This window comes from Metopolophium dirhodum, chromosome 5 (genome assembly GCF_019925205.1).
Source record: "Metopolophium dirhodum isolate CAU chromosome 5, ASM1992520v1, whole genome shotgun sequence".
NCBI lineage: Eukaryota > Metazoa > Arthropoda > Insecta > Hemiptera > Aphididae > Metopolophium > Metopolophium dirhodum.
In genome coordinates this window covers 10,768,479-10,781,207 of record NC_083564.1, presented here as the reverse complement: position 1 = coordinate 10,781,207, position 12,729 = coordinate 10,768,479, and the positions used below count along the sequence as shown (strand labels likewise).

Genomic DNA, 12,729 nt, shown 5'->3' with positions numbered 1-12,729 from the left:
TACGCGTAGTAGGTAGGTACATCAAAAGTAATAAAACTAAAAAACAAATTATATTGTTAAAAATAAATGAGCATTTTCTAGCTTTAAAACGGCTCATTCACTAAATAGAAAAATGCGATTTCTTCAAATAATATTTGTGATCTATATTTCCAGAACCAGTGTTGAGTTTATCTAGATAAATATTTTTTTAGATAAATAGAGAATATTAATTTACACAGTTATCTAAGATAAAAATCACCGTTATCTAGATGAATTTCTCCAGATAATTTAATTTATTAAACGGATTTTATTTATTATAATATTTATAGGTAGACAATTAAGTAATTTATTAAGTAGGTAGTATTTACCAAAATAAACGACTAAACTATATTGCTTTCAAAACGAACGTTCACCATGTACCTCACGATTATTATAAGACAGGCCCTAAATATTTCTACATTTGTTTTTCGTCACGATTAAGCAGACTTAGATTTCTTATCCTCAGTAGGCATTAAATGATTCACTGGACGTTCCCAAAAACCTTGCTGCCTTACCTTTTAGAGTCTCTTCTCATATAAAAACCAACCCAATTCTATATCCAAGACATAAGACTTCTTATGGGCACAACCATGCTTTGCATCGTATGCTCAGAGCTGCAAATAATAATGTCGATCCTTGAGCCACACGACCAAATTTACTTAATTATCGTTTAACTATGTTAAATTATATATTGTAGCACTGTATATTTAGAACTATTTTTTATTGTATAATAACTTTCTGATGTACATATTAGCAGCCCTGTTGTATTCTAATTATTCACATGTATGCTTTTTTAGCATATCTGTTGTAATATGTAAAATTTCCGTTTGGCGTTAATAAAACAATAATAATAATATTTAATATGTTGTACAAACGTCATAATATAACCGACCGATGCTCTATTACGGCATTAAAAACTTCGAGAGGCTCATTCGAGGTACGATTTTATTATATTTTTCGTGGCAAGTAGAATTTGAACGCTAATTTGTCGTCTACACTGGACAAAGAATTAAAAATTAACTACTCGTCGTTAATAATTGTGTGCACTGAATAAATATATAGACATACCTACGTGGATCCAGGAACACCGGCGCCCGCCTGTTAGAAAGCGGAAACTGTCTGCTATTATCGCGGCTCATTTATTATCGTGTCACTAAGCCCTTTTTGCCTTTCGATACGTATATAGCAATGTATGTTTTAAGCAGCGTGACGATTTATTTGATCAACGCGACGGCAACGTCCAAAATGGATCGTTTTAAACGTGGTCGAATGCGAACGAGAGAAATATCTAAAATATATAATATAATTACGTGGTATATAATATTTTATGGACTATGGTCGTTGTATTTATCTATATAACGTTATGTCCAAATCGCAACCCAGCTTAATAGCGTATAAAATGTGTTACTTTCGAACGCTCAAACCATATAATATTCCAGTAACGCGTTCCGGAAACCAATTTTCTGAAATAAAGATCACGCTAGTTTAAAAAAAAAATAATAAGTTATAAATGTTTATCATTGTTTTTATATTATACTTAGTGCTTTTAAAATAAATGTCACCATAGAATAATTTAATAAAATAAACCTATTATAGTATGGTTTATTTAACTTACACTATGTAAAGTGGACCAATAAACAGAGTTTTAATATCATTATTTTTCTATCTGAAAACAACAAGGATTTTTAATTTTAATTTTTGAAATAGTGGCTTAACTTTAAAAAACTAACTGTCCATGCTTATCTCTGCAAACGCCGAATATAAATGATTTGTAAAGTGATTTTTGCCTTATTTGGTCGCATAATAATGATACATATCTTATATTATTTGGTACCAAAGTGCCTGATCAAAAAAAAATATGTAACCCATGGTTTCATCATTCAATGGATACCAACAAGAGCTGTTAGATATCGAAATATATAACAGCAGCTGATATTGACAGGCATTAGAAGCTATTGGAATTAGTACTGGCAGGAACGAAAAATGATAAAACCGTAGTAATAAGTATAGGCACAGAAATCGATTTTGAAAATGTTGTTTTTGGGTTAAATCACCGATCAACGTGTTATCCTAGCTGATGACGAGTATCAGGCGTTAGTGACACTGGAAAAATATGTTTGTAAGCGATTCAAGACATTTGGTTGCCGACTCGTATTGTCATTCAGTTAACCAATAATTATATTCTGTCCTATTAAACATTTAGTACTTATACGCGTAAAATATATGGTAAAGCTGACTAAAGGAAGCAAGAAAGAGAACGTAATAATTCCTTGATTTTTTAAATAGTCAATATTTAAGTTATCTAATTACTGCCGTCCTGTTGTTATGCTATACAACTAGCCTGTAGGTATAACTCGACTTCTCCCGAGAAAAAATTAACAAACATAAAATACGGTGCTATATTGGAGTATCTTGGTTTTGGCTCACCTCAGTTCACTGGAACATATTCTACATTGGTGTACCTCGCTTTTTGAACTAATTTGATAGAGATGAAAAATCCAAATGTGAATAATTGGATAAAGCACACCAATATATTTTCGAACGTGGTTCAAATCACCTTTTATATTTTTCTGATATAAATTATCTAAAAAATAATTTCTGAATCTCTTGTCATAATCGGATGAGTAAGTTTTTAAATCTATATAACTAAGTACACTTAAATAACAAAAAAAAATTTTATATTATTTTATTTGATCAAAAAAAAATCCCATTGCAACGCATGGTTGGAAATAATCCATACCAATTTTTGATTTTTTAATTGTGTTTATGTAATCAATCACCAAAGGCAGCAAACCTATATAAACAATATTTCGTGAGGAGATACGAGATTTATGTGTAGCCAACTCAAATTTTTAAATACCATACACGACCATGTTTATGTTTGATGTTGAAATATTATTTGCATAATAAAAAAATCCGCAAGTAAATCGAGACGGTATCGTCTTTGAGATTACCTTGACCATAAAAAAAACTGAAAAAAATTAACCTAAACACACTTGGTGTATATACTCATTTAGTAATTTTACTATATTACATATTATTATGTTTTATGTTATTTTGTAGGGACAGTGTATCTTTCTATTAGTGAAAGAACTTTTAGAATCGGTTTAGTAGTGACAGAGATTACCCTTTACATACAAATAAATTTTACCTTTTTATAATAATATTGTATAATATAGAGATTAATTTCCTCACAATACTCACATTATGCTAATATGCTCTGTACAGTGATAGTATAATATTATACTGCAGCTGCGTAATAACGATCCTGAATCTTCTATAGTCTACGATTACACTAGAATCAAACCCAAAATTACGCTCATTAGATACTTTTTCGAAGACGCCTTTTTATTACAAACAGATTTTTATGTCATTAGGACGTAAAAGCAAATCACTATGACATGACCACAGCGCAAGAGAGTTTGCTGTAAATCATAGAAATACGATACATTTCGTTCTCGTGGTTTTAATATAATACTATAACAAATCCGCTTCATTATAACTATCGTAATTATAGAATTAATGTAAAACTTTGACGTGTATAGGTAACGAGCAATTAATTTTAAATATTGAATAATATTCAATCAATACATCTATATTCTATATAGTGATATTGTTTCGCAAAGCATAAACCCAATCATATTATTATGTTTAAAAACACGCGTATAATTTAAGAGCTATTCGAAACTGTAATACATTTGAAAATAGTGCCCATATATTTTTTGTGGCAACGTACTAACGTCAGATCTCTGCAAATCTTGACTGTGTTATTTTTTTTGAAGAGTTAATGCAATCTATGTATTCATACAATATACTTATGTAGGTAGAAACAAAACGAACTTTTACTGTCGTTAAATTAAAACCAGTTTCGTCAAAATTATCTCAAACATTGTAAGATCGAAGGACTTTATCTTAGACTGATGAACGAGTAAAACAAAAAATGACACGTAGTAAGTTTGTTAGGTACCGGGCAACCATCATATAAACCTATATAGTATAATATAGAATTTCGAGATAGCGGTCACGATGAAGTGCATTATCAATTAAATCATCTATTTGGTAATAATACACCTAAATAACGTATTTATGAACAATTTAGTTTTAAGTATATACAATAATTAATAATCACGGTTTTTATACTTTGAGTACAAATGAAATAAACTTTTAATGTCGTTAAATTAAAACCCATTTCGTCAAAATGTTCCTAAGTTGTAATGTTGTTGGACTTCATCGTGCAATGATGAACGAGTAAAACAAAAAGTGACCCTTACCTAGTGAGTTCGTTACCGGGTAACCATCATAATATAAACCTATAAACATAATATAGACTTTCGAGACAGTCGTTATCACGATGAAGTGCATCATCAATTAAATCATCTATTTGGTAATACCTAATATACATCTCAATGACGTTTTTATGAACAATTTAGTTTTAACTAAACAAAAATAATCACGGTTTTTTTTTGTTGAAAATATTGTGTACACCACGTAATAACCACGCGTGTTTGGCGGCGAATGTAAATATGAACAAGTGCGGTAAACTGAGTGAAAAAAATTGAAATACCACGAGGAAAACATACATCATACACACAATATTTTGGTCGCGTTTACATTGCCGATGTACCTATGTCAGCTCCGATGTGAAAAATTAGGTGCAGGGCTTAGATAAGCAGCTCGTGACGGGTTATGTTTGGTCTTAAAGGTCAGCGATAGGTTGTAAGTACGCGAGACAGAAAACGAAGTGTGATAAGCGTGGTGATATTATCATCCGTGGACCGACAAACAATAATACTTTAAAAATAATATATTTGATATATTATACGGAACCGAACACTCCGCTTCCCAGACAGCATTCTGTAATAATAATATTATAATATTATTAAATTAACTTTATACCAATATTATTCGTGATTATAATGTTCTAATAATATTTTTAAACAAAAAATTACTGCCTGGGTTGTGTGTTATTAATGATATCGGCCATATTAAATTTTCTGAATTATTTTTACGTTTTCCTATTTATCTCGACCGATTAATAAGTGATGGATAGTATTATTTAGGTATCACATTATAATATTATGTTAATTAAATTATGAACGTATACTAATATAATATTATAGTAGTGTAAATGATGACGTCAGTTTAAAAGTTCGATTGTATATTTTATTTTTTCTATTTCGGTAAAGAACAAAACATTTAAACATTTCAAACGTGTAGGAACAACATTCATATTGCCGATTAGCTATACAGTGTGGTGTTTGTGTAGTTTGTTTGTATTGTTTATCTTATTTAGTAAATAATAAGTAATAACCATATAAAGTATATAATTTAAAAATTAGAAAGATAATGACGTATGTGTTGATTATTTTGAGAACAATAATTTTTACCGTATTATTTTATCTGAGTTTGAATACAGAGTTAATCCTACTGCAATATATTTTTATCTAATATTTATTAAAACGGTTAGGTTCAATAAACAAAATATTAAATTGGAAAATAAAATAACGAGTACCCTAAGTTGAGAAAAAAATTAATATTTTTACGAATATACGGCAATATATATGATTCGTACCATCGTTCTATAGTGAATTATAATTACCCACTCATTTAAACGTTGTAGATTCTGAGGCTCTGAGCAGTTCAAGGATGTATTTTAAAGAAATTTTCTTTTCTTTTTTTTTTTTGGTTTCTTGTAGCACTTTTGATCTTGCTTAAGCTTTAGAAAGTCAAAATTGGGAAATTAGTACCAACTGTCAGGTATCAACTAAATAGTTGGGAGCAACTAACAGAACACCATGGGAAATAAATAACAATAAATTAATATGTTATTATATTATATTATAATAATATAATATATATATAAATGTAATTTTTATGGTAAGCCTGCCGCGGCCGTATTATTAATAGAAAAATAAATAACTATCTAGTTTTAATAAAAAATATACATTATAAAATATCCTTTGAAATAGAGACTGATACCTAACGTCTTCGTTTAGAGTCGGTTTTTGTATACTAATCCATGTTTTACTCAATGACGTGATACACACTAGAATCACACTATACTTAGCAGAGTGAGTTTTCCGGTGTTTTTCCTTTTAACGTTCACATAATACTATAGTTTTCAGTTTTTCACTGTTTTGACATACCTATTGAATTAGTTTTAACGCGAAGTTTTCTTGTATGTTTACTGCATTATAGGTATTGTGTACGGTTATTATAAATATGACTTCGTATTTGACGTTCTATAATAACTTTTAAAGTTGTACAACATTTATATTTTTCTCAAAAGAAAATATTCTTTATTTAATAATAATAAATACGCGTTTTGAAATTCTCATGAGAATATTTAAAATCACAGTCAGGTCAAAGTTTGTCAAAAACATGGTTTATGATATAAGAAATTTTTTATAAAACTTTAAATAAATATTTTATTTTACCAAAACACAAACTTAAAAATTGTTTTAAATAATTTCTAAAACCTGTCATGGTGTCATTGATTTAACCCTTTGAGTTCCATAGACGCATATATGCGTCTTTGCTTGTTAAAATCATTTACTGCCGTTATAAATACTTAAATGTATACCAATAGATTGCAAATTTAAAGACGAATCCAAAGACGTTCAGTAAAAAAAAATATCGGAAAAATATCAATGAAGTTATAAGTGAATTAATTATTTTGTCTTTAATTTGGCACTCAAATGGAAATGTAAACATTTCACTGAAAAATTCAAACCAATTTTTATGGTTTTTTTTAATAAAATAAAATATATTTATCTTGTAGACATACATTTTTATTGAGTTAATTTACACCTAGGTACTTACTAATAATATTTTAGATTTTAAATGCTTTACTGTATTTTTTAAAACAGACAATTATTACGTTTGGTTTTGTTTTTAGAACGAGATATATTTTAACTTTAACCTATATCAAATATACAGGCTGCTTTCATCAAGCATGCTCAACCCCATTTATTCTACAGTAATGCAGTTGTTCAAAATGTTTAAATATAAACTTAAAGATCATATTTTGAAATTCTTAGGATTTTTTGTACTACCTACAAGAAGTGTCATGTAGATATACACACTTTTGTTTATCAAATGACAATTCCCATTCTTTACAATAAATTATTTAGTGGATACTTCTAAATATTTTGACGTATTGTAATTTTGTAAAATCATTTTCAAGGTTTATTATTCTTAGTATAAATATTTTAATAACTGAGAAACTATTTGTTTGATTTTTGAATTAGGTATATAAAAACTTTCAAAAAAAATACTCACTTAATAATTGACAGTAAAAAAATGGAAGTTCTCATTTGAAAAACAGAAGTTTGTATAGACACAGACACTCCTTAAGTTAAAAAAATTCAAGAAAAAATGGTCTTTGAGTATATTTAAAAATTAAAAAAAACCAGAATTTGGATAAATTCTTTATTAAAGGGAAAAATAGAGGATCATGCTAGGTGGATCAGCGGATCAGCCTGTATAATGTGGTTCACCGCGTGTATATAAATATATATATATTAATACTACTACAAACACTATATTGAGAAGTAATTCTCTGCTGTCAAATTAGTTTTAAATTGATGGTGTAAAACTGTCTGTTTGGACACCATTCGAGTTTCATATGAACCTTTGCACAATGTATATAGGTGATTCTATGGTATAGTCAATTAAATGTTGGATTTAATATTATTCTGGTAAAACTGCTTCAAACGAAATTAAATTCCCCGACACCCGTGTGAAAGTAAACAATTTGTGAAACCTTTTTCAGACATTTAAAACCAATTTTATTGGGCATTGGTCATCAAAATGTGTATGTTAGTGTTGCAAACGTTGAAAGATACCATAGAAACCCCAAAACAATTAGTGACCGTATTTTTGATATTTTTTAATTTTGGTAAGAACGATTTAATTTGAGGAACATCTCGTATTAAATTGTCAATTTATTTACCCACTCTTCGTTAATAATGATCCGATGTTATTTTTCCGTTATTTTTATGATTGTTGTATTTTGTTTGCCAGTCTTAATTGAAAAATAATTTATCAAGTAAAATTGAATAGACACGGGTTTATAGTTTAGCCTTCTTCAAAAATTAAAAACAATTCTATATTAAGTGCAATATAATACACATATATATTTTTTCAAGACGTCGCATTGCACGTGCCTCGGCACAACTGCAGCAGTGTACATGAGATCTATATATTATTATTTTAGTTAATTAATCGACGGTCACGGGTGACACCGATCGTCGACGATTTATTATTTTACCGGGGAGGGGGGTGGAGATGATTATATACACAGTCTGTAGTTATAACGAAGTCGGCGTTGAAGAATATTACGGCGTCAATTGCGTTTAATTGAAACAATACAAGAACGTAAATACGAGTTCGAATGACGTAATAGATTGCTATTGAAAGTGTTTTGTGTGTATGACGACAGTAGTGATAATTTCAAGCAATGAGATTCACAATTAAGACCGTTTTTCTTTATTGATCGGTTTTTTTATTATCGGAGTTATTTGACTCGTGACGTTAATATAAACACTCCAATAAACGCTAAATATATAACGATAATATGGTTGTTATTGTTTTTTTAGTAAGTACAATTGTTGACTGAATGAACCTCAAATTTTTTTAAATTAAAAATAATAGTCACAACGAATTTAACATAATTTAATGTGGATATTGAATCTAGTTTGAAGACTGCTAATATACTTTGTGGGTGGTTTTCCATTTTGTTATAACTCAAGTGAACGCAACACCCAAATGTGTAGCCATAATGTGTCACAAATATTCAACATACAAAATTTGTGTTCAGCAAAACCAATTTCGTATGGTTATAGCTTCAATATTAGAGTGAATTAACCTAACGCCAAACTTTAAGGTAACAACATATTATTATCTGTGTCTGTATTGACATTTCGTTTTTTATTATATTTTAACTTTTAAAATTGTTATAAGAATTTTTAAATTGTAATATTTTACGTCATACTCATACTCACTTAAAATTTGGAAAATTGGAAGAAACCAACATAATGTTGTACAAACACAGATAATGCTCTTACACTTAAGTTCGATAATAGGTTAATTTACTCAAATATTCAAGAAGACAACACACAATTGATTGTACATATTATTTTGTAAGATGGAGATAACACGATAACATGTGAGTGTGGTGCTTTGTCGTAGTCGTGATAGACATTATAATTATAAGACATCACTTTTTTGCACATCCCAACATTGATAAATTTCAAATTTTGTAAACACTACACCATAATAAATCGTTACAATATACTCACATGACATTTAAATTACTCTTTCAAATTCTAATAATATAAAAAGCTGGGAGTATTTTATAATTTAACCGTGGCACGAATGAGAAATGGAGCTGTTTAATATTTGGGTTTAATTATCAAAATTGTAACATAATATTTAACTTTAAATTTTTGACAAACTTCTGAAATTTAGGTTGGTATTCTGATTACTCATATACAACAATTCAATACTTAATTATATTTTCAAAACAATTTAGTTGATTTAAAGAATACATTTGTAGATTTTATATCATGCTTTGGTATTACACCGTACTCAATTAAATGTAGCTAAAATCTACAATTCTACGAAATATAATATTATTACAGATAAATTTAAGATTTGTTTTGTCCTATTTCTCATGTTTACTATACTTTCTTCTCCGTGGTTGCAATTAAAAAAAAAACAAAAAATAAACCTTGGAACGATTTTTTTTTTTAATTTAAAAGAAACTATTCACTGTTTTAAATGCATGAGTATTATATACTATACTGCATGCGTATATGAAAATAATTTTTCTTACTGTTTAAATTATGTTACTTTAAGTACATATCTATTACGAACTGTCAAATAAATCTTCACTATTTGATTTTTTTCCGCATTTTGTTTACGATTTACTAATGTATATTTATTTTTATTGGCCTTCTGTATATTATGTATGATGCCAAAATAAATTAACTGAAACAAACATTATAGTTATTAGACTAAACTTAACAATACAAACTAACATTAAGTTTCCAGATTGCCATTAAGCTTATGCATTTCAATTATTTTTATCGGTTATAATTTATAAGGAAAGTTCTTGTATATATTTTTATTTTACAATAGTTTATATTCAGTTATGTGTATTTCAGTTAACATTTTTTTTTTTTTTTTGGAACGTCCCAGAAAAAAAATAAAATATTTACCTTCCTCATTCTGTTTTTGAATTCTGTGCGAACCACTAAGACGTTTAAGTCATAAAGGTAATATGCCAAACAGAATCTTTATTTATGTATATATCAATTGTTCAGAGTTATTAAGATTAAATATATGCAATTTTTATGAAATCATAATTTATTACCGCTGGTAATCATAATATTTTATTAAGATTACATCATGATGGAAGTTTAACTTTTATCTGTCGTACATATTTAGAACAGTGATGTCTAATTTCATAAACTAAATAACGGTATATTTTTGATGGACACGAATAAATTCTTCAAACACCTAACACTGTTATAATATAGATTTTTGTATTTTATCAAACCAATAGAAAAATCAGTATTATACTCGCTTAGTATAGTAGCGTATCTGTAGCCAGTAGGCGATGAGTGTAGTGTCAATGACAGTAGGTCACTGTTATCGGTTTTTTTAAATTTGAATTTAAAAATAAATTATTGCATATGAAAAACAAGTGAGCGGAGACAATATTTCAACCTATAAGAAGATCGTTTGATGAGAAATCATTATTTTACGTGTGAATATCAAATTTTATCAAAATGTAAACTTCTGCAGACGCTTATAAAAAATATATGAGGAATTAAGTTCAATTTTTTTAAATTATAAATTTCTAAGGCTATTTTATATTTCTTCTAACAAATCATATAGGTATACTATTATATAATAATATTATTATATTATTTCATATAATATTACTAGATGTTTTTCTTATAAATTACTACCGACGTACCGCAGAACGGTCTGAATCGATTCATGGAATAAACAGCTAACAATTTATTATTCTAAATACGTATTTTGAAAATGCATTTGTATTTTTGAGATTTTTAGGTTCCTGTAAGAATAACCCACGAGGACCATGTATTTCAAAAGTTCGTGCCTATTAGCTTGAAAATTGAATATATTATAAACAGCAATATTATAATTTGCAAATATTTGTGATTTTGATGAATTTTTTAAACGTTCTAATAACTTCAAATTCTTATTAATAACAATGTTGCCAATGTATTATTGATATTTTTGAATTTCTATAAAAAAATGTATGTGAGGTCTTTTGAAAATGTTGGGCTAAACATAACATTTTTTATAAACACGTAAAAAAATAGGTTTTTCAAATAGATCCATACTATAAATTAGATTCAAGCTAGTCTAAATATTTTGAAATTTTATCTGTAAAAATTATCTACAGGAAATCATTATTGAAGTTGATTTTTAATATTTTTTGAATCATCACAATACGTTCTGTTTTATTATAAATTTGAATATCCAATGTCGTCGAAATTTAAACATAAAAATGTATGTCACTAGATACATTTTTTTTAAATTTTTGGGAAGAATTAACGTTTTTAACCAGTATTCAATATTGGTATCCAATATCGGCTTCAAGCCCTGTTTTTAATGCTTTTGAAAACAAATTGTGACTAAATTATATTATTTATAATATTTGTTCATTTCTGTTAGAATATGTTTAAAAAAACCTTGTATAAATGTTCAAGTTTTTTTACTAGTATTCAAAAAATGTTATTCATAAATCGAAAATAAACTAAAAAATTTTGACAATTTCAGATACCTAAAAATATCACAAAAAGATAATAATTATATTTTTTTAATTATTTCATGTCTAGTAAACGAGTTCAATGTGCATGGACAAAAAAGAAACACGTATTGTAAAACGTAATAATTAGGTATAATTTATTATAGTAGCTACATTTATTACCCCGTTCACAATCTAAAATTAAGGTACCTACTACTGGCCCGATTTTAAACATATTATTCGTTCTCTATAATATGCATTTTGAAATGTATGCACGTCAAATTCATATGTTTTGAATAATATATACACGAGAATAACGAATGAAGAAAATTAAGTCCACAACAGAGTATATTATTATTATATTATAAATTAGAATATCTTATGACTGTCATCCGTTATGTTTTTATATTATTATAAATTATATTAGAACCATAATAGTCATAGTTTACAAAAGTAGCAACGTCTATTTATATCTAATAATATACTAATTATAAATTAAAATCCGTTTTGGTTTTTGGTGTAACTCTAATGAAAATGACCGTAAATACATGAAAGTTTCACTAAATGTCAATATTAACATTTTCTATACACTACACATTTTTCGAAATATTTTGACTTGTTTTGAGCTGTTTACTGACATTTTCAGTTTCCAATTTTTTTAGGTTTTTTTTCTATAGATGTCAACAAAATTGTACCTATTTGTTGGGTTAAAAAGCTTGAACATTCAACACAAAGCTTTATAAAATGTTCAAACTTTATAGCTTGTGATTGAAAATTTAAAACAAGGTTCCACGTAAATAGGTTATATATAAATTACTTGTTCACAATAATATCATCAAATATACTTAGTAATTTCATAGCCTGTCTGACCGTCTTCGCTCAGAATCGTTTTTCTTATACAATGATGTTATACCATTGAATTC

General features: G+C 27.7%; 1 protein-coding gene across 2 annotated transcripts in view; it reads left to right on the top strand.

Moving 5' to 3' along the window:
- LOC132945265 (inositol-trisphosphate 3-kinase A) overlaps positions 1-12,729 on the top strand; it is a 294,710-nt gene that overhangs the window by 64,707 nt on the left and 217,274 nt on the right. The window lies entirely within an intron of this gene.